General features: G+C 44.2%; 1 pseudogene; it reads right to left on the reverse strand.

Annotated features, from left to right (window-relative positions):
• The window catches only part of LOC115113406 (peripheral plasma membrane protein CASK-like), a 242,380-nt pseudogene that overhangs the window by 44,821 nt on the left and 174,834 nt on the right, over positions 1-22,725 (reverse strand).

A 22,725-nucleotide genomic window follows, 5' to 3' on the forward strand; every position in this document is an offset into this window, starting at 1 on the left:
CCTGCTATGTCACACCTGCCTGCTGAAATGGGAGATGGAGAGTCCTGGCACGTAAAGGTGTGTGCGAGTTGGAGCATGTGTGTGAGTGTGTCTGTGGGAGATGGGCAGCAGGTAGCCTAGCAGTTAAGAGCATTGGGCCAATAACCGAAAGGTCACTGGTTCAAATCCCTGAGCTGACTATGTAAAAAATCTGTCAATGTGTCCTTGAGCAAGGCACTTAAAGGGAAAGTCCACCCAAAAATGATATTTTGGTATTTGTTTCATTAGTCCATTGTTGACAAAGTCCCCAAAATATTTTGCTTGTCAGCAATCAAGATATTTAACTTTTAAAATAAAAAAATCATACCTGTATGATGCATTTTCCATCATATGATGTTGCGTTTTGTGTCATATGATGATTTCTTTATTTTGAAAGTTACATATCTTGAAAACTTGATTGCCATCAAGCAAAACATGGGGGCAGTGGTTAAGGGCGCTGTACTGCAGCTGTGCCACCAGAGACCCTGGGTTCGCGCCCAGGCCCTGTCACAACCGGCCACGACCGGGAGGCCTGTGGGGCGACGCACAATTGGCCTAGCGTCGTCCATGTTAGGGAGGGCTTGGCCAGTAGGGATATCCTCTGCACTGTGTTAAAGAAGTAGTGCAGCTTGGGTTGTGTATTGGAGGACACATGACTTTCAACCTTCGTCTCTCCCGAGCCTATACAGGAGTTGTAGCAATGAGACAAGATAGTAGCTACTAAAAACAATTGGATACCATGAAAAAGGGGGTAAAAGAGTGGTGAGACCTGGCTTGGAGGGGAAGTAAAACATAAATCCAGGTGACATCGCTATGGATCAATCTGTGTGTTTGCTATTGTTGTATCCATTGCCTCTGATCAATCAGGACGTTCAATTTCACTTTCTGAGTTGAAAACGGAAACGGATCACAAACTTGACCTACACAACAATTTATGACCTATTTTAGAGAGGATACACGCACAGCCACACTACAGACTCCACAATAGACTCACACACGTGCTACTGAACTACAGCTTACATGGGTCAAGCTACAGCCTAACGTATGCATCGTCACAGACAGCTACTCCCAGTCTCCTTCTGTCAAATACAACATTGCTTTAAAATAAAACCAACTTGTCTTTCTTTGTTTTATTTGTGAGTGTGAGTGTGGGTGTGTTGTGAAAGGCATCTCAGGGCTTACATATTCCAGGTTTTTCAAAGCGGAACTTGTTTCGTCTTGGATGGAGCTCTTTAGACCAGGAGGAGGACACAGGGAGGACAGTTACACATGACCTCTGAGGATGTCCTTGGTTCTCATAGGAAGAGTCAGGGGTCATGGGGTCAAAGGCCAGGAGTTGTCAAGAGGGTCAGGGGTTTAAAGTTGAAAGAGGTCTAAGATGAAGGCGTTGGCGGGAAAGGTTAGTGTCTATAGGTTTAGGACCAGGGTCAAATATAAAAAGTATTCATTTTTGAAAGTATTTCAGTATCACCACTGAGGATCAGCAGCAGGAAGTCAAGCAGAGTATCACACAGGAAGTCCCTTTAAGTTACTGGTGGCAAGAAATAAAGGAGATTTCGTTCTGTGGTGAAATACTGGATCAATGCGTCTAACATTGACTGGAAAGACACTCAGAGCAGAGCGAAAATGAGGACACTGCTGGAGGAACATTACGCGCACACACACACACACACACACACACACACACACACACACACACACACACACACACACACACACCACACACACACACACACACACACACACACACACACACACACACACACACACACACACACACACACACACACACACACACAGCTATAAAACATCTGGTCAGTCTCCCTGTATACAAACTCCTAATCCAACGCCATACACACTCCCAGTGGTTTTACTTTACTATTTATATTTTGCCACTTTTACTTTTACTTCAATACATTTCTAAAGAAAATAATATACTTTTAACTCTATACATTTTCCATGACACCCAAAAGTACTCGTTTTGAATGCTTAGCAGGACAGGAAAATTGTCCAATTCACAAACTTAAAGAGAAAATCCCTGGTCATCCCTATTGCCTCTAATCTGGCGGATCTGATCTGATCTGGCGGACTAAACACAAATGCTGTGTTTGTAAATTATGTCTGAGTGTTGGAGTGTGCCCCTGGTAGCCATAAATGTAAAAAAAAAAAAAAAAAAAATGGTGCCGTCTGGTTTGCTTACAGTTTTTTCCAACTGCTTACACACAAAATCTTTTCATGTCACACGATTTTTGAAACCTCTCACTCAAAGTGCAAAACTACACACCAAATATCCAAAACCATAAGCAATTTCTCAGCCTTTGACTCAGTTGTCAATTGCATGAAACACTTTTTTTCAAAACACTACACACAATTCTCTACCTAAAACACAAAATGGAAGTGACTTGCTTTCCTTTTCCAAACACAACCAATCAAAATGCTACACTTATTCACCAGGTCACACACACACTCCTCACATGTGCAAACACTAATAGCTTAACTGATCACTAACCAATCACTGCTTCACTGTAGTATAGGCCTATAGATAGGTCAAAGGTCAGATGACCTGTTTTGAACAATGGGATGCCAACAATGGACAGAGAGCAAGAGGAGTAGGAGGGAGAGGAAGAGGAAGAAGAGGACGAGGGGAAAGAAGAGAAGGAAGGAGAGCCATCTCTGATGAGATTAGGGCAACACCTGTTGATTGTGTGATCAACCAAGGTTTGACCATGAGAGAGAGTCGATTTACAGTGGCGTCCATAATTCGAACCTTCAGAAATGAGAACAGGTATGCAACTATCTAATGACTATTTTAGCATTACAGTAATGTACTGTAAAATACGTATGACTGCATAGTATTGCATAAACATTTGTAACTCTAAGCTATCCATTTACTGCACTGCATTGAATGAATGAGGTTGGTTATCATGCTGTACTACATTTTTTTGTACATTGTTTACAGTTCTTATACTGAACACATACTGTGTTTGAATTCTGTACAGAGTGGAAAGGCAAAGACATCATGGAGGACGAGGACGCTTGTTTACAGATGTACAAGAGACTGCAATTATACATATGGTTTTGGCCAACAATGCAATTTGGATTCGAGAGATAAGAGAGCATATCTTGAATAATGACACCATATTTAACAGCATCAATGCTGTAAGCCTGTCGACCATACAACGCATCCTCCAACGGCACCGAGTGACGATGAAACAACTTTACAAGGTGCCATTTGAGAGAAACTCTGACAGAGTCAAGAATATGCAACATGACTTTGTAGAGGTATATATGCAACATTACTTCCAGTACTTCCGACATCCCATATTTACTCATCTGTATATCCTTTTGTCTGTTACAGAGAGTATTGGAGCTGGATGCCCATGTAATTCGCCAGGAATTTATTTATGTGGATGAGGTTGGCTTCAACCTCACCAAAACCAGGCACCGCGGAAGAAATGTAATAGGACAGAGGGCAATTACCAATGTCCCTGGACAGCGTGGGGGTAATATAACTATGTGTACTGCCATCACTCAAAACGGGGTCCTCCATCACAATGCCACACTGGGTCCGTACAACACCGGCCATATGCTCACTTTTCTGGATGCAATTTACACAATGTTTGTCCCTGATCCAGATCAGGAGCCTGCTAGATTTGTGGTTTTATGGGACAATGTTAGTTTTCACCGGGCTGTTCTGGTCCAAAACTGGTTTGCCATCCATCCACAATTTGTAGTTTTGTACCTTCCCCCATATTCACCTTTTCTAAATCCCATAGAGGAATTTTCGGCCTGGTGCTGGAAAGTGTATCATCGTCAACCCTATGCCCACATGCCGCTTCTCCAGGCAATGGAGGACACATGTGGGGACATAGAGGTTGCCTCTGTCCAAGGTTGGATACGACATGCTAGGATATACTTCTCTTTTGGCAAGAGAAAACGTATCTTGTGATGTGGACGAAGTATTGTGGACAGACCCAGGCCGGAGGAGAGATGAAGGGTAGCTTAGCACTGGTGACTGCCCCCCCCCCCCCCCCACCAATTCCTGGACTGCCCCCCCGGGACCCCACACACACAATTGTGTTCTTTACTGTATTCTAAAGAATATACTTTACTTTTGGTTTACATATGTTTATGGTTTTGTTGTATGCTACTGTATACAACAGTAATGTTTGGCCTAATAAATATTTTATGTTTCTACATTGCATTGGTGTTTACAGTGTACTTGTTACCCCTCTCAGCAGATTACTTTCACTGTAGAACATTGTATTGAAATGTAGATATAATATGAAAGACCAAAAGAGCTTTAGATTTAGAACAACAGTGTTTACATGGTATATCCAAAAATGTACTATTATGAAAGCAGTGTTTGCCATTTGATGCAAATGCTTCATTCTGACATGTGTTTATGGCATTTTGAAGGAAATGTGAGACATTTTGCATTTTGTGTGTGCAGTTTTGGGAATTGTGTGTAGAGTTTTGAAAAAAGGAAACGTGTGTAAGCAGTTGGAAAAAACTGTAATATAAGGAATTTGAAATGATTTATACTTTTACATTTACTCTTAATACTTAAGTATATTTAAAACCAAATAATTTTAGACTTTTACTCAAGTTGTATTTTACTACGTGCCATCATTGTAAATAAGAATTTGTTCTTAATTCACTTGTCTAGATAAATAAAGGTTAAATAAAAAAAATAAAAAAATAGGTGACTCATCTATTAAGTCATTCTATTAGTCATTTTCTATTAAGGTATTTCTACTTTTACTCAAGTATGAGAATGGGGTACTTTTTCCACTACTGCAAACTCCTAATCCAATACCATACAAACTCCTAATCCAACGCCATACAAACTCCTAATCCAATACCATACAAACTCCTAATCCAATACCATACAAACTCCTAATCCAATACCATACAAACTCCTAATCCAATACCATACAAACTCCTAATCCAATACCATACAACCTCCTAATCCAATACCATACAAACTCCTAATCCAATACCATACAACCTCCTAATCCAATACCATACAACCTCCTAATCCAATACCATACAAACTCCTAATCCAATACCATACAACCTCCTAATCCAATACCATACAAACTCCTAATCCAATACCATACAAACTCCTAATCCAATACCATACAAACTCCTAATCCAATACCATACAAACTCCTAATCCAATACCATACAAACTCCTAATCCAATACCATACAAACTCCTAATCCAATACCATACAAACTCCTAATCCAATACCATACAAACTCCTAAATCAATACCATACAAACTCCTAATCCAATACCATACAAACTCCTAATCCAATACCATGCAAACTCCTAATCCAATACCATACAAACTCCTAATCCAATACCATACAAACTCCTAATCCAATACCATACAACCTCCTAATCCAATACCATACAAACTCCTAATCCAATACCATACAACCTCCTAATCCAATACCATACAAACTCCTAATCCAATACCATGCAAACTCCTAATCCAATACCATGCAAACTCCTAATCCAATACCATACAAACTCCTAATCCAACACCATACAAACTCCTAATCCAATACCATACAAACTCCTAATCCAATACCATACAAACTCCTAATCCAATACCATACAAACTCCTAATCCAATACCATACAAACTCCTAATCCAATACCATACAAACTCCTAATCCAATACCATACAAACTCCTAATCCAATACCATACAAACTCCTAATCCAATACCATACAAACTCCTAAATCAATACCATACAAACTCCTAATCCAATACCATACAAACTCCTAATCCAATACCATGCAAACTCCTAATCCAATACCATACAAACTCCTAATCCAATACCATACAAACTCCTAATCCAATACCATACAACCTCCTAATCCAATACCATACAAACTCCTAATCCAATACCATACAACATCCTAATCCAATACCATACAAACTCCTAATCCAATACCATGCAAACTCCTAATCCAATACCATGCAAACTCCTAATCCAATACCATACAAACTCCTAATCCAATACCATACAAACTCCTAATCCAATACCATACAAACTCCTAATCCAATACCATACAAACTCCTAATCCAATACCATACAAACTCCTAATCCAATACCATACAAACTCCTAATCCAATACCATACAAACTCCTAATCCAATACCATACAAACTCCTAATCCAATACCATACAAACTCCTAATCCAATACCATACAAACTCCTAATCCAATACCATACAAACTCCTAATCCAATACCATACAAACTCCTAATCCAATACCATACAAACTCCTAATCCAATACCATACAAACTCCTAATCCAATACCATACAACCTCCTAATCCAATACCATACAAACTCCTAATCCAATACCATACAAACTCCTAATCCAATGCCATACAAACTCCTAATCCAACGCCATACAAACTCATAATCCAATACCATACAAACTCCTAATCCAACGCCATGCAAACTCCTAATCCAATACCATACAACCTCCTAATCCAATACCATACAACCTCCTAATCCAACGCCATACAAACTCCTAATCCAACGCCATACAAACTCCTAATCCAATACCATACAAACTCCTAATCCAATACCATACAAACTCCTAATCCAATACCATGCAAACTCCTAATCCAATACCATACAAACTCCTAATCCAATACCATACAAACTCCTAATCCAACGCCATACAAACTCCTAATCCAACGCCATACAAACTCCTAATCCAACGCCATACAAACTCCTAATCCAATACCATACAAACTCCTAATCCAATACCATACAAACTCCTAATCCAACACCATACAAACTCCTAATCCAATACCATACAAACTCCTAATCCAAGTCCATACAAACTCCTAATCCAACGCCATACAAACTCCTAATCCAACGCCATACAAACTCCTAATCCAATACCATACAAACTCCTAATCCAACGCCATACAAACTCCTAATCCAACGCCATACAAACTCCTAATCCAACGCCATACAAACTCTAATCCAACGCCATACAAACTCATAATTCAACGCCATACAAACTCATAATCCAATGCCATACAAACTCCTAATCCAACGCCATACAAATGTATAATCCAACGCCATACAAACTCATAATCCAACGCCATACTAGCTCCAACTCCATACAAACTCCTAATCCAACGCCATACAAACTCATAATCCAACGCCATACTAGCTCCAAGTCCATACAAACTCCTAATCCAACGCCATACAAACTCATAATCCAACGCCATACTAGCTCCAAGTCCATACAAACTCCTAATAAAATTAGACCATCTTAAAAGTAAAACTATGACACAAACAGCACCATAAACAGGTTAGACTAAATCCCCTCCAGACTGGGTCAACTATAGCTCTAGGTTAATTACTCAAATCCTTTAGACATACAGAGTCCTACACTGCTCTAAATGGACTTTCCAGTGTTAATACTGCTGTGTTTTTCAACCTACTCCCTACTAGCTTTCTTCTCAAGTCCATACAAACTCCTAATCCAACGCCAATACACCTTTTCTCTGGACTCATAATCCAACGCTTGTTTTACAAACTCCTAATCCAATACCATACAAACTACCTAATCCTCTGGTCCCTACAAACTCCCTAATCCAATACCATACAAACTCCTAACCAATACCATACCCTCCCTAATCAACCCATCCCAAACTCCCTAATCCCTCCCTCCCATACAAACTCCCTAATCCAACCCATCAAACTCCTAATCCAATCCCTCAAACTCATAATCCCCATCCCAAACTCCTAATCCAACCCATACAAACTCCCTAATCCAATACCATACAAACTCCCTAATCCCTCCATACAAACCCATCCCTCCCTCCCTCCCTCAAACTCCCTAATCCAACCCATCCCTCCAAACTCCCTCCCTCCTAATCCAACCCATACCCAAACTCCCTCCTCCTCCCAACCCATCCCTCCCTCCCTCCCTCCTAATCCCTCCCTCCCTCCCTCCCCCTCCCTCCAACGTCTAACCCATCCCTCCCCATACAACCCTCTTAATCCGTCTAACCCATACAAACTCCTAATCCTCCGTCTAACCCATACAAACTCCCTAATCCAACGCCATACAAACTCCCTAATCCAACCCATACAAACTCCTAATCCAACGCCATACAAACTCCTAATCCCTCCCTCCCTCCCAAACTCCTAACCCATACCCATCCCTACAAACTCCTAATCCAACCCATCCCTCCTCCCCTCCCCGCCCCAAACTCCTAATCCAACCCATCCCAAACTCCCCCTCCAACGCCATACAAACTCCTAATCCAACGCCATCCAAAATCCCTCCAACGCCCTACAAATCCCTCCCTCCCTCCCTCCCTCAAACTCCCTAATCCCTCCCTCCCTCCCAAACTCCCTAATCCAACCCATCCCTCCCTCCCTCCCTCCCCCGCCTAACCCATCCCTCCCTCCTAATCCAACCCCATCCCTCCTCATAATCCAACCCATCCCTCCCTCCCTCCCTCCCTAATCCAACCCATCCCTCCCTCCCTCCCTCCGTCTAACCCATACCCCTCCCTCCCTCCCGCCTAACCCATCCCTCCCTCCCTCCCTAATCCAACCCATCCCTCCCTCATAATCCCTCCATACAAACTCATCCCTCCAATGCCCTACAAACTCCTAATCCAACGCCATCCCAAATGTATAATCCCCTAACCCATACAAACTCATAATCCAACCCATCCCTCCCTCCCTCCCTACCTCCCTAATCCAACCCATCCCTCCCTCATAATCCCAACCCATCCCTCCCTCCCTCCAAGTCCATCCCTCCCTCCCTCCCTCCTCCTCCATCAAATCCCTCTCCCTCCCCCTCCCAACCCATCCCTCCCTCCTCCCTCCATACAAACTCCTAATAAAATTAGACCATCTTAAAAGTAAACCCATCCCACCCTCCCACCATAAACAGGTTCCCTAAATCCCCTCTAGGACCAGACTCCCTCCCTCCCTCCCTCCCTAGGTTAACCCATTCCCTCCCTCCCTCCTTTCCCCTCCCTAACCCATCCCTCCCTCCCTCCCTCCTCCTCTAAATCCCTTTCCAGTGTTAACCCATCCCTCCCTCCCTCCCTCCTTTTCAACCTACCCTCCCTTCCCTCCTCTCTTTCTCCCTCAGCCTCCGTAACCCAATTTAATTCCCTCCTCCTAGAATTAACCCAATACAAACATTTCCACATTTCCAACCCATTCCCTCCCTTGTTTTGACCCAAAGTCCCTCCCTCCACACTAACAATACACACTACCTTTTCTCTCCTCCCTAACCCTACCCATCCCTCCCTCCCTCCTCCCTAACCCATACCCAAACCCATCCCTCCCTCCGTCTAACCCATACCCATCCCTCCCTCCCTCCTCCTCCCTCCACCCAACCCATCCCTCCCTCCCTCCTCCCTAACCCTACCCTCCCTCCTCCCTCCTCCGTCTAACCCATCCCATCCCTCCCTCCCTCCCTAACCCATACCCATCCCTCCCTCCCCCTCCCTAACCCTCCCTCCCTCCCTCCCTCCTCCGTCTAACCCATCCATCCCTCCCTCCCTCCCTCCCTCCCATCCCTCCCTCCCTCCTCCGTCTAAACCCATCCCTCCCTCCCTCCTCCGTCTAACCCATAACCCATCCCTCCCTCCCTCCTCCGTCTAACCCATACCCATCCCTCCCTCCCTCCTCCGTCTAACCCATACCCATCCCTCCCTCCCTCCTCCGTCTAACCCATACCCATCCCTCCCTCCCCCTCCTCCGTCTAACCCACACCCATCCCCCTCCTCCCTAACCCCCTCCCTCCCTCCCGTCTAACCCCTCCATCCCTCCCTCCTCCGTCTAACCGATACCCATCCCTCCCTCCCTCCTCCGTCTAACCCATACCCATCCCTCCCTCCCTCCTCCGTCTAACCCATCCCTCCCCTCCCTCCCTCCCTCCCTCCCTCTAACCCATACCCATCCCTCCCTCCCTCCTCCGTCTAACCCATACCCATCCCTCCCTCCTCCTCCGTCTAACCCATCCCTCCCTCCCTCCCTCCTCCGTCTAACCCATACCCATCCCTCCCTCCCTCCTCCGTCTAACCCATCCCTCCCTCCCTCCTCCGTCTAACCCCCTCCCATCCCTCCCTCCCTAACCGATACCCATCCCTCCTCCCTCCGTCTAACCGATACCCATCCCTCCCTCCCTCCTCCGTCTAACCGATACCCATCCCTCCCTCCCTCCGTCTAACCCCTCCCTCCCTCCCTCCCTCCGTCTAACCCCTCCATCCCTCCCTCCCTCCTCCCTCCGTCTAACCCATACCCATCCCTCCCTCCCTCCTCCTCCCTCTCCGACACCCATCCCTCCCTCCCTCCGTCTAACCCATCCCTCCTTCCCTCCTCCGTCTAACCCATACCCATCCCTCCATCCCTCCTCCCTCCGTCTAACCCATACCCATCCCCCTCCCTCCCTCCCTCCTCCGTATAACCCATACCCATCCCTCCCTCCCTCCCTCCCTCCCTCCTCCGTCTAACCCATACCCATCCCTCCCTCCCTCCCTCCTCCGTCTAACCCATACCCATCCCTCCCTCCCCCTCCCTCCTCCATCTAACCCATACCCATCCCTCCCTACCTCCCTCCTCCGTCTAACCCATACCCATCTCTCCCTCCCTCCCTCCCTCCCTCCTCCGTCTAATCCATACCCCCCCCCCGCTCTCTCCTGGTTCATTCATTGAGAGTGTGTGAATTCAGCAAGCTAGAGGCAAACACTATGTACCAGTGTATGTGAAGCCTGTTTGGTACTAATGGTGCATAAAGGAAGCCAAAACGGTCCAACACTACAGTCTAGGCAACAAATATCTGGAAAATATGCTGTGTGTGTGTGTGTGTCTTATGTATGTGTGTGTGTGTGTGAGAGAGAGTGAGTCTGTCTTGCCAGTGTGTGTGAGAGAGTGAGTCTGTCTTGCCAGTGTGTGTGAGAGAGAGTGAGTCTGTCTTGCCAGTGTGTGTGAGAGAGAGCGAGTCTGTCTTGCCAGCGTGTGTGTGAGAGAGTGAGTCTGTCTTGCCAGTGTGTGTGTGTGTGTATTTGTGAATGTGTGTGTGTGATTGAGTGTGTGTGTGAGTGTGTATGAGTGTGTGTGTGAGAGTGTGTGTGAGTGTGAGTGACTGTGTGAGTGTGTGTGAGAGAGTGTGTATGAGTGTGTATGAGTGTGTGTGAGTGTGTGTGTGTGAGTGCGTGTGTGTGAGTGTGTGTGTGTGTGTATTTGTGAATGTGTGTGTGTGTTTGAGTGTGTGTGTGAGTGTGTGTGTGTGTGTTTGTGAATGTGTGTGTGTGTTTGAGTGTGTGTGTGTGTGAGTGTGAGTGAGTGTGTGAGTGTGTGTGAGAGAGTGTGTATGAGTGTGTATGAGTGTGTGTGTGAGTGTGTGTGTGTGAGTGCGTGTGTGTGAGTGTGTGTGTGTGTGTATTTGTGAATGTGTGTGTGTGATTGAGTGTGTGTGTGAGTGTGTATGAGTGAGTGTGTGAGTGTGTGTGAGAGAGTGTGTATGAGTGTGTATGAGTGTGTGTGAGTGTGTGTGTGTGAGTGCGTGTGTGTGAGTGTGTGTGTGTGTGTGTGTGTGTGCGTGTGTGTGTATGTGTGAGTGTGTGTGTGAGTGTGTGTGTGAGAGTGTGTGTGCGTGTGTGTATGTGGGTGTAGGTGTATGGGTGTGGGTGTGTGTGTGTGTGCGTGTGCGTGTGTGTGTGAGTGTGCGTGCGTGTGTGTGTGTGTGTGTGTGTGCGTGTGAGTATGTGTGTGAATGTGTGTGAGTGTGCGTGAGTGTGAGTGTGCGTGAGTGTGTGTGTGTGTGTGTGAGTGTGTGTGTGCGTGTGCGCATGTGTGAGTGTGTGTGTGTGTGTGTGTGTGTGTGTGTGTGTGTGTGTGTGTGTGTGTGTGTGTGTGTGTGTGTGTGTGTGTGAGAGAGAGTGTGTGTGTGTGTGTGTCTGAGTGTGTAGCTCAGGAATGATCCAACAGACTGTGGATTAGCTTCACTAACAGTGGGAAATAAAACCCAACAGATTCTGTATGTTTGTAGAAAAGACTGTATGTTTGTAGAAAAGATTTTCAGGCTGCATTGCATTACAAAACAGTTGTCCCTTCTGCTCTTGTCCACCTCTCTTTCAGGGGGAAACTTTTTGGAATGGAACACAGCCTCAGTGTTTAACAGTCTAGTAGATCAAAACTGTCCGGATCCAATGGCCACCTTCTATATTTACTACCTCTTCATCTTGTTCATTAAAAAATAATAATTGGCTGACCAGTCCTACTACAGAACCAGTCCTACTATAAGACCAGTCCTACTATAAGACCAGTCCTACTACAGAACCAGTCCTACTATAAGACCAGTCCTACTATAAGACCAGTCCTACTATAGAACCAGTCCTATAGAACCAGTCCTACTATAGAACCAGTCCTACTACAGAACCAGTCCTACTATAAGACCAGTCCTACTATAAGACCAGTCCTACTACAGAACCAGTCCTACTATAAGACCAGTCCTACTATAAGACCAGTCCTACTACAGAACCAGTCCTACTATAGAACCAGTCCTACTATAGAACCAGTCCTACTACAGAACCAGTCCTACTATAAGACCAGTCCTACTACAGAACCAGTCATACTACAGAATCAGTCCTACTATAGAACCAGTCCTACTACAGAACCAGTCCTACTACAGACCCAGTCCTACTATAAGACCAGTCCTACTACAGAACCAGTCCTACTATAGGACCAGTCCCCTAGAATCTGATCCTAGATCAGAGTCATACTCTTCTAAACTCAGCAAAAAAAGAAACGTCCTCTCACTGTCAACTGCATTGATTTTCAGCAAACTGAACATGTGTAAATATTTGTATGAACATAACAAGATTCAACAACTGAAACATAAACTGAACAAGTTCCACAGACACGTGACTAACAGAAATTGAATAATGTGTCCCTAAACAAATGGCGGGTCAAAATCAAAAGTAACAGTCACGATCTGGTGTGGCCACCAGCCTGCAGGAAGGGTACCACATGAGGGAGGAGGATGTCTTCCCTGTAACGCACAGCGTTGAAATTGCCTGCAATGACAGCAAGCTCACTCTGATGATGCTGTGACACACTGCCCCAGACCATGACGGACCCTCCACCTCCAAATCGATCCCGCGCCAGAGTACAGGCCTCAGTGTAACGCTGATTCCTTCAACGATAAAAGCGAATCCGATCATCACCCCTGGTCCTGTCTGGTCGAGCAACGGTGGGTTTGTGCTCATAGTTGACGATGTTGCCGGTGATGTCTGGTGAGGACCTGCCTTACAACAGGTCTACAAGCCCTCAGTCCAACCTCTCTCAGCCTATTGCGGACAATCTGAGCACTGATGGAGGGATTGTGCGTTCCAGGTGGAACTCGGGCAGTTGTTGTTGCCATCCTGTACCTGTCCTGCAGGTGTGATGTTCGGCTGTACCGATCCTGTGCAGGTGTTTTTACACGTGGTCTGACACTGTGAGGACGATCAGCTGTCCGTCCTGTCTCCCTGTAGCGCAGTCTTAGGCGTCTCACAGTACGGACATTGTAATTTATTGCCCTGGCCACATCTGCAGTCCTCATGCCTCCTTGCAGCATGCCTAAAGCACGTTCACGCAGATGAGCAGGGATCCTGGGCATCTTTCTTTTGGTGTTTTTCAGAGTCAGTAGAAAGGCCTCTTTAGTGTCGTAAATTTTCATAACTGTGACCTTAATTGACTACGGTCTGTAAGCTGTTAGTGTCTTCACGACAGTTCCACAAGTGCATGTTCATTAATTGTTTATGGTTCATTGAACAAGCATTGGAAACAGTGTTCAAACCCTTTACAATGAAGATCTGTGAAGTCATTTGGATTTTTTACAATTTATCTTTGAAAAGACAGGGTCCTATCTTTTTTTGGTGAGTGTATATTATAATAATACATGACATTGAACAGAGACTTCTGTCCAAAGCAACTTTCAGTCATGCGTGCTTATATTGTTGCATGACCCCAGTGGGAATTGAACCCACAATCCTCGGCCTTGCGAGATCCATGCTCAACCAACTGAGCGACACAATTACACCCTTTTCTACACCTCCACTTCACCACTTCACCTCCACCGTGCTTTACTGGGGTGTACTCTCACATCACACCACGTTACAGTTATATCCTAATGTAAAGCTGGCTGGGGCTGTCATAAGACATGTCCCAGTAGGACAGCCGTGCATGTGTCCTTATGTAGTGGAGATGGTTCATGAACTATACTCTCTTGATGAGTAACCTTGCCTGAAACCTGAAGATTCATGTTAGCTCCCAGAGCCTAACGGCTGGCCTTTAGCTCAGAAAGCCAACATGGTATTGAGTTTTGTGTTGTGGACAACCCAGGTTTGTTACCTAGCTGGTGACACATAGCTGTGAGGTTGTTGTTATTTTGAGGAAAAAACTAAAGAGGTTAGAGGAGAGGAGGTTCAACTCCTTCAAACACTGACCTCAGGCCAGCTTGACCCAATGTTAAACAAGCAGCAGAAAGCCGAAGTAGATAACAGAGTTAGATTCCTTATTCCACACAGTGGGCACCAGTTTTGACTTCTTCTGATCAGAGCCACATAGGGCTGTGGTCAAACAGTGCACTACATGAGAAATAGGGTGCTGTTTGTGAACCTAATGAATAGTAGAGAGATGTGTTAATGGCTAGAGCCGTGTTGATTAAGCAGGAGTGTGTGGTCAGGGAATTATGAAGCAGCGTGCGGTGGTCCACAGTTGATCACGTCATCAATCATCATCAATAATATCTTATACACAAGCATGGTGACAAGCACATAACACAATATTGTATCAATGTGTGTGTACGTGTGCGTGAGTGTGTGTGTGTGTGTGTGCACGCGCTCACCTCCTTGGCCCTCTGTACAGTATTGCTGGGGGGGTTTCTGATCTGGGGAGATGACTTTGTGTTGATTTTGTCGTAAAGCTGAAACAACACGACACACAAAATATTATAAACCAACAAAATCAGTTCAACGGCTGAATAATACATGTTGGTTCGTTCTCTCTCGTCTCTCTCTCTCTCTCTCTCTCTCTCTCTCTCTCCCTCCCTCTCATCAATGCTGACAATTGCTTGCTTTCATTTAAACATTAAAAAAAGGACATTTTCAATGTAGGGAAAATATATTATAATTTATGATGCAGACTGAAAGCAAGAGCAACACTTTGGTTCTGTTTGCAACGAACCAGCTGACAATACAGGATGAACAGTTGTGTTTGTTTTTACGTGTGTGTCTTTGTGTGTGCATGCACTGCGAGCATGAATCGCTGTGTCCAGTGGAGGCTGGTGAGGGGAGGACGGCTCATAATAATGGCTGGTACAGAGCAAATGGAATGGCATCAAACATATGTGTTTGATGTATTTGATACCGTTCCACTGATTCTAGCCATCACCACGAGCCCATCGTCACCAATTAAGGTGCCACCAAACTCCTGTGGTACAGAAAATGTACATACAAGTGAGTAATCTAACCAGGACAAGCAGAAATGACTGATTCGAAGGTCACAATGCCGAGAGGAGAGAAACAGAGCTCAGTTAAAAAATCAGCCATTAAATAAAATGACTCTTACGATACAAGAACTAATTCATGATTTTCATAGGGATTTGGGTTGAATAATGTAATAATTCTGGACTTCAAAGGAGAGCAGTTGACATCATGAGAGAGCAAGTACACTGGCATAACCCCCCCACACACACATAGACAACACTGCTCTTTCAAAATAGGTATTTCGCCATAGCCCCTAGACCTACATGTATGCCTTGTGTCCTCCCATTGACCAGAGAGACAAGGCAGGCAGACAGTACTATCACGAGATGATTACCACTGGTCTCAACCACGAGATGAGGCAACAATAACAAACATGAAAACAATTAAGCTGATAACAGTTAGTTCATGTGTCTTTCTACATTTGACATTTGAGTCATTTAGCAGATGCTCTTACCCAGAGCAACTTACAGGAGCAATAGCGGTTAAGTGCCTTGCTCAAGGGCACGTCGACAGATTTTGAACCTAGCGACCTTTTCGGTTACTGGCCCAACGCACTTAACCCACTAGGCTACCTGAATCCTCATTCACCTATCACTTAGAAGTCTTAACTACAGATCTGCTTGGAACGGCACCGTTTATAGAGTCATGCACATCCTGTGGCTCTCCTCCTGTCAACTTATTTGTAATGAGCAAATATGTGTGTTACTTGTAACGTAAATACTAACAAACAGTGATATTCAGATACTGGTCAGATACTAGTCTGCTGTGTCATTGTTAAGCTCCTTTAAAGGGGTTATTTTATGGGAAAACAAGGAGAGTATTTATGAATGTTTGAGATGTCTGTGGTGCCTGCATTGGCAGTGGGAGATAGAATCAACCATGTTTAGACAGATGTCTGTGTGTTGTGTGTGTGGTAGTGGGGAGTGTACAGGGGAGGCTGAGCAGTAGAGAAAGTTCAGAGTTCAGATGCTCTGTCTCTCTGTCTGCTCCTACTGTTCCTTACCTTAGAGCCACACACACACACACACACACACACACACACACACACACACACACACACACACACACACACACACACACACACACACACACACACACACACACACACACACACACAGCAGCGAAGAGGATATGTTGCTTTTTGATCAACTATGTTCCACATCTGTGTCCCAGCTCATTCTTTCACCATGATGCTGATGCTTGCCGTCTGTGAAGTGCTCCGTTATTAAACGTTTCTTATAAAACAGACTGTTCATTTACTGTAGGAGGACCAGAGCTGTGTTCGAATACCAATACTAACATACTGTATACTACATACTTATTGAGTATACAGTACCAATCAAACGTTTGGACACACCTACTCATTCCAGGGTATTTCTTTATTTTTTACTATTTTCTAAATTGTAGAATAATAGTGAAGACATCAAAACTATGAAATTACACATGTGGAATCATGTAATAACCAAAAAAAGTGTTTAACAAATCAAAATAAATGTCATATTTGAGATTCTTCAAAGTAGCCATTTTTTGTTATTACACTAGGTGTCAAGGAAAGTGTTACCAAAACAATTGTAAATGCTTTCCAGTGTGGTTCAGTTGCTAGTGCACATCGCTTGCAAAGCAAAGGGTTGTAGGTTCATTTCCCGCTGGGGCCACTCATACGTCAAACGTATGCATGCATGACTGACTGTAAGTCGCATTGGTAAAAGCATCTGCTGAATGGTAGTATTATCATATGAAGTGAATATATATACACAGTCATGTAACATCAGTTTTGTCTGAAGTCACAGTGAAAACATACAACCAAACATCTTCTCCTTACAAACAGAGAAACTGAGCCTTACTCCATCCCATTTTAGTCATTTAGCAGACACTCTAATCCAGAGCGATTTACATGAGCAATTGGGGTAAAGTGCCTTGCTCAAGGGCACATGATCAGTGTTTCACCTTGTCATCTCTGGGATTTGAACCAGCGACCTTTCGATTACTGGCCCAACACTCACTTTCACCTTCAAGTTTAAACACACAGGGTACACTCTCAACCGCTAGGCTAACTGTCGCTAACACACCACTGATACACACACACACACACACACACACACACACACGCACACGCACACGCACACGCACACACACACAAGCAACAAGATCGACTCACCAACCAGATCCCAAGCAGTAGCCACACACCCTAACCCAGAAGAGAATAGACACAATAAGCGCTAAACTAGCTTAGCATCCAGACTTCAGTAGGCTACTGTTACAGTACGTCCATTCCGTGCCGAGTGGATCTGTAGTTTCCCTGAGCCTCTCTGTGTCTGAGTGGAGAGGATGGTAACTTCAGCCCTACAGATGTACTCACAGATAGCCTACTGCAGGCGTCTGGAGCCTGGAGAAAAGGCAGTGAAAGGGACTAAGGCCTGACAATAGCACCCATTGTTCTCTCTCTCTCTTTTCAGGCTGGGTCTCTCTCTATGTCGCTCTCCTTCTTTCTGTGGCTTTCAGAGCAGTAATGTGGAGGTTTGTCTCTCTTTTCAGTTGAAAGAGTCTGTGGTTGCTCTATCTTTCTCTCTTTTCAGTGATGGAGTTTGGCTCGCTCTTCTCTCAATTTTCAGTGCAGGAGTGTGGTCTCGCTCTCTCTTATATCGCTCTCTCTTCAGCTGGGTCTGGGTTTTGAATGGACATCTACAGCAACAGGTTCCTAGTGAAAGCCCTTCCAAGGGAGAGTGTCTCTTTCTACTTCTCATCTTGCACCCATTCAGCCCCTGGGGCAGGGTCTGAAAGCAATAGCCTCCTCCTCAACTCCTTCCTCCTTCACCCTTCCTAACGCCCTCCTCCTCCCTAACTCCCTCCTCCCTAACTCCCTTCTTAACCCCCCTTCCTCCTCCCAAACTCCCTCCTCCCTAACCTCTTCCTCCTCCCTAACTCCCTCCTCCCTAACCTCTTCCTCCTCCCTAACACCTTCCTCCTCCCTAACTCCCTCCTCCCTAATCTCTTCCTCCTCCCTAACACCTTCCTCCTCACTGACTCCTTCCTCCTCACTGACTCCTTCCTCCTCCCCCCTTCCTCCATTCTCCATCAACCCTTTTATAACACTATTTGGTAATTCCGTCTCCCAACGCCCTCCAGACTCCCCATCCTTAGATTTAAGATATTGTTGCCGTAGCGCTCAAGGCTTAACGCTAACTCATAAAGAACCAAATAAACCAGCCCACAGGGTCAACAGAGGTCTGGATGTACATCATTACAGTGTCATATGTGTCCTCTTAAAACAACTGCCTTAATGAAGGCATGACACAAACTGTTCTGTGTGTCAGCTAGTTATCGTTCGCCAGCCAACTTACCTAGATAAGGGTTTGTGTTATGTCTGTGTTGCAGTAAATCAGCTGCCATAAGCTGACGTTAACTGTTGTATGTTGGTCTTGTGATAAAAGGTTTCAAGTGTTCCCAAGACCCTGACAGGATTAAGATAAATTTCTAGAGTCAACAGGCCTCAAGTGAACTTTAAACACTTTAGTAGCATCCAGTTCCTCCAAGCCAGCTAGCCTTCAGTAACACTCACACACACACACACACACACACACACACACACACACACACACACACACACACACACACACACACACACACACACACACACACACACACACACACACACACACACACACACACACACACACACACACACACACCATGTTTCTCCCAGCCAGAAAGCTTCTCTACTAATGTGGCATGAAATCATGAGGAGCGCAGCCTGGCATCCCTGGCAGTGTGTGTGTTATGGCAGTGAACGACTGGTTCCCTCTAGAGCAGAGAGATTTGGTGTTTGGCTGGCTGCTATGAGTTCTGGTTGACAGACAAAACACAGAAAACACTGTCAAAGGAGTGGGACAGACAGTGAGACAGAGAGAGAAAAAATGGAGAGAGCGAGAGGAGAGGCAGGGGAACAGACGATATGTTATTAGAATATGTATGATTGTTAGAGGAGAGGCAGGGGAACAGACGATATGTTATTAGAATATGTATGATTGTTAGAGGAGGAGAGACAGGGGAACAGACGATATGTTATTAGAATATGTATGATTGTTAGAGGAGAGGCAGGGGAACAGACGATATGTTATTAGAATATGTATGATTGTTAGAGGAGAGACAGGGGAACAGACGATATGTTATTAGAATATGTATGATTGTTAGAGGAGAGGCAGGGGAACAGACGATATGTTATTAGAATATGTATGATTGTTAGAGGAGAGGCAGGGGAACAGACGATATGTTATTAGAATATGTATGATTGTTAGAGGAGAGACAGGGGAACAGACGATATGTTATTAGAATATGTATGATTGTTAGAGGAGAGGCAGGGGAACAGACGATATGTTATTAGAATATGTATGATTGTTAGAGGAGAGGCAGGGGAACAGACGATATGTTATTAGAATATGTATGATTGTTAGAGGAGAGGCTGGGGAACAGACGATATGTTATTAGAATATGTATGATTGTTAGAGGAGAGGCTGGGGAACAGACGATATGTTATTAGAATATGTATGATTGTTAGAGGAGAGGCAGGGGAACAGACGATATGTTATTAGAATATGTATGATTGTTAGAGGAGAGGCTGGGGAACAGACGATATGTTATTAGAATATGTATGATTGTTAGAGGAGAGGCAGGGGAACAGACGATATGTTATTAGAATATGTATGATTGTTAGAGGAGAGGCAGGGGAACAGACGATATGTTATTAGAATATGTATGATTGTTAGAGGAGAGGCAGGGGAACAGACGATATGTTATTAGAATATGTATGATTGTTAGAGGAGAGGCAGGGGAACAGACGATATGTTATTAGAATATGTATGATTGTTAGAGGAGAGGCTGGGGAACAGACGATATGTTATTAGAATATGTATGATTGTTAGAGGAGAGGCTGGGGAACAGACGATATGTTATTAGAATATGTATGATTGTTAGAGGAGAGGCTGGGGAACAGACGATATGTTATTGTTATTAGAATATGTATGATTGTTAGAGGAGAGGCAGGGGAACAGACGATATGTTATTAGAATATGTATGATTGTTAGAGGAGAGGCAGGGGAACAGACGATATGTTATTAGAATATGTATGATTGTTAGAGGAGAGGCAGGGGAACAGACGATATGTTATTAGAATATGTATGATTGTTAGAGGAGAGGCAGGGGAACAGACGATATGTTATTAGAATATGTATGATTGTTAGAGGAGAGGCAGGGGAACAGACGATATGTTATTAGAATATGTATGATTGTTAGAGGAGAGGCAGGGGAACAGACGATATGTTATTAGAATATGTATGATTGTTAGAGGAGGAGAGACTGTATGATTGTTAGAGGAGAGACTGTATGATTGTTAGAGGAGAGACTGTATGATTGTTAGAGGAGGAGAGACTGTATGATTGTTAGAGGAGGAGAGACTGTATGATTGTTAGAGGAGAAACTGTATGATTGTTAGAGGAGAGACTGTATGATTGTTAGAGGAAGAGAGACTGTATGATTGTTAGAGGAGGAGAGACTGTATGATTGTTAGAGGAGAGACTGTATGATTGTTAGAGGAGGAGAGACTGTATGATTGTTAGAGGAGGAGAGACTGTATGATTGTTAGAGGAGGAGAGACTGTATGATTGTTAGAGGAGGAGAGACTGTATGATTGTTAGAGGAGGAGAGACTGTATGATTGTTAGAGGAGGAGAGACTGTATGATTGTTAGAGGAGGAGAGACTGTATGATTGTTAGAGGAGAAACTGTATGATTGTTAGAGGAGAAACTGTATGATTGTTAGAGGAGAAACTGTATGATTGTTAGAGGAGAGACTGTATGATTGTTAGAGGAGAAACTGTATGATTGTTAGAGGAGAAACTGTATGATTGTTAGAGGAGAAACTGTATGATTGTTAGAGGAGAGACTGTATGATTGTTAGAGGAGAAACTGTATGATTGTTAGAGGAGAAACTGTATGATTGTTAGAGGAGAAACTGTATGATTGTTAGAGGAGAGACTGTATGATTGTTAGAGGAGGAGAGACTGTATGATTGTTAGAGGAGGAGAGACTGTATGATTGTTAGAGGAGAAACTGTATGATTGTTAGAGGAGAGACTGTATGATTGTTAGAGGAGGAGAGACTGTATGATTGTTAGAGGAGAAACTGTATGATTGTTAGAGGAGAGACTGTATGATTGTTAGAGGAGGAGAGACTGTATGATTGTTAGAGGAGGAGAGACTGTATGATTGTTAGAGGAGGAGAGACTGTATGATTGTTAGAGGAGAGACTGTATGATTGTTAGAGGAGGAGAGACTGTATGATTGTTAGAGGAGAGACTGTATGATTGTTAGAGGAGGAGAGACTGTATGATTGTTAGAGGAGGAGAGACTGTATGATTGTTAGAGGAGGAGAGACTGTATGATTGTTAGAGGAGGAGAGACTGTTTGATTGTTAGAGGAGGAGAGACTGTATGATTGTTAGAGGAGGAGAGACTGTATGATTGTTAGAGGAGGAGAGACTGTATGATTGTTAGAGGAGGAGAGACTGTATGATTGTTAGAGGAGGAGAGACTGTATGATTGTTAGAGGAGGAGAGACTGTATGATTGTTAGAGGAGAGACTGTATGATTGTTAGAGGAGGAGAGACTGTATGATTGTTAGAGGAGGAGAGACTGTATGATTGTTAGAGGAGGAGAGACTGTATGATTGTTAGAGGAGGAGAGACTGTATGATTGTTAGAGGAGGAGAGACTGTATGATTGTTAGAGGAGGAGAGACTGTATGATTGTTAGAGGAGGAGAGACTGTATGATTGTTAGGAGGAGAGACTGTATGATTGTTAGAGGAGGAGAAACTGTATGATTGTTAGAGGAGAGACTGTATGATTGTTAGAGGAGGAGAGACTGTATGATTGTTAGAGGAGACTGTATGATTGTTAGAGGAGGAGAGACTGTATGATTGTTAGAGGAGGAGAGACTGTATGATTGTTAGAGGAGACTGTATGATTGTTAGAGGAAGAGAGACTGTATGATTGTTAGAGGAAGAGAGACTGTATGATTGTTAGAGGAGAGACTGTATGATTGTTAGAGGAAGAGAGACTGTATGATTGTTAGAGGAGAGACTGTATGATTGTTAGAGGAGAGACTGTAT

Source organism: Oncorhynchus nerka, linkage group LG3, assembly GCF_034236695.1.
Source record: "Oncorhynchus nerka isolate Pitt River linkage group LG3, Oner_Uvic_2.0, whole genome shotgun sequence".
NCBI classification, from domain to species: Eukaryota; Metazoa; Chordata; class Actinopteri; order Salmoniformes; family Salmonidae; genus Oncorhynchus; species Oncorhynchus nerka.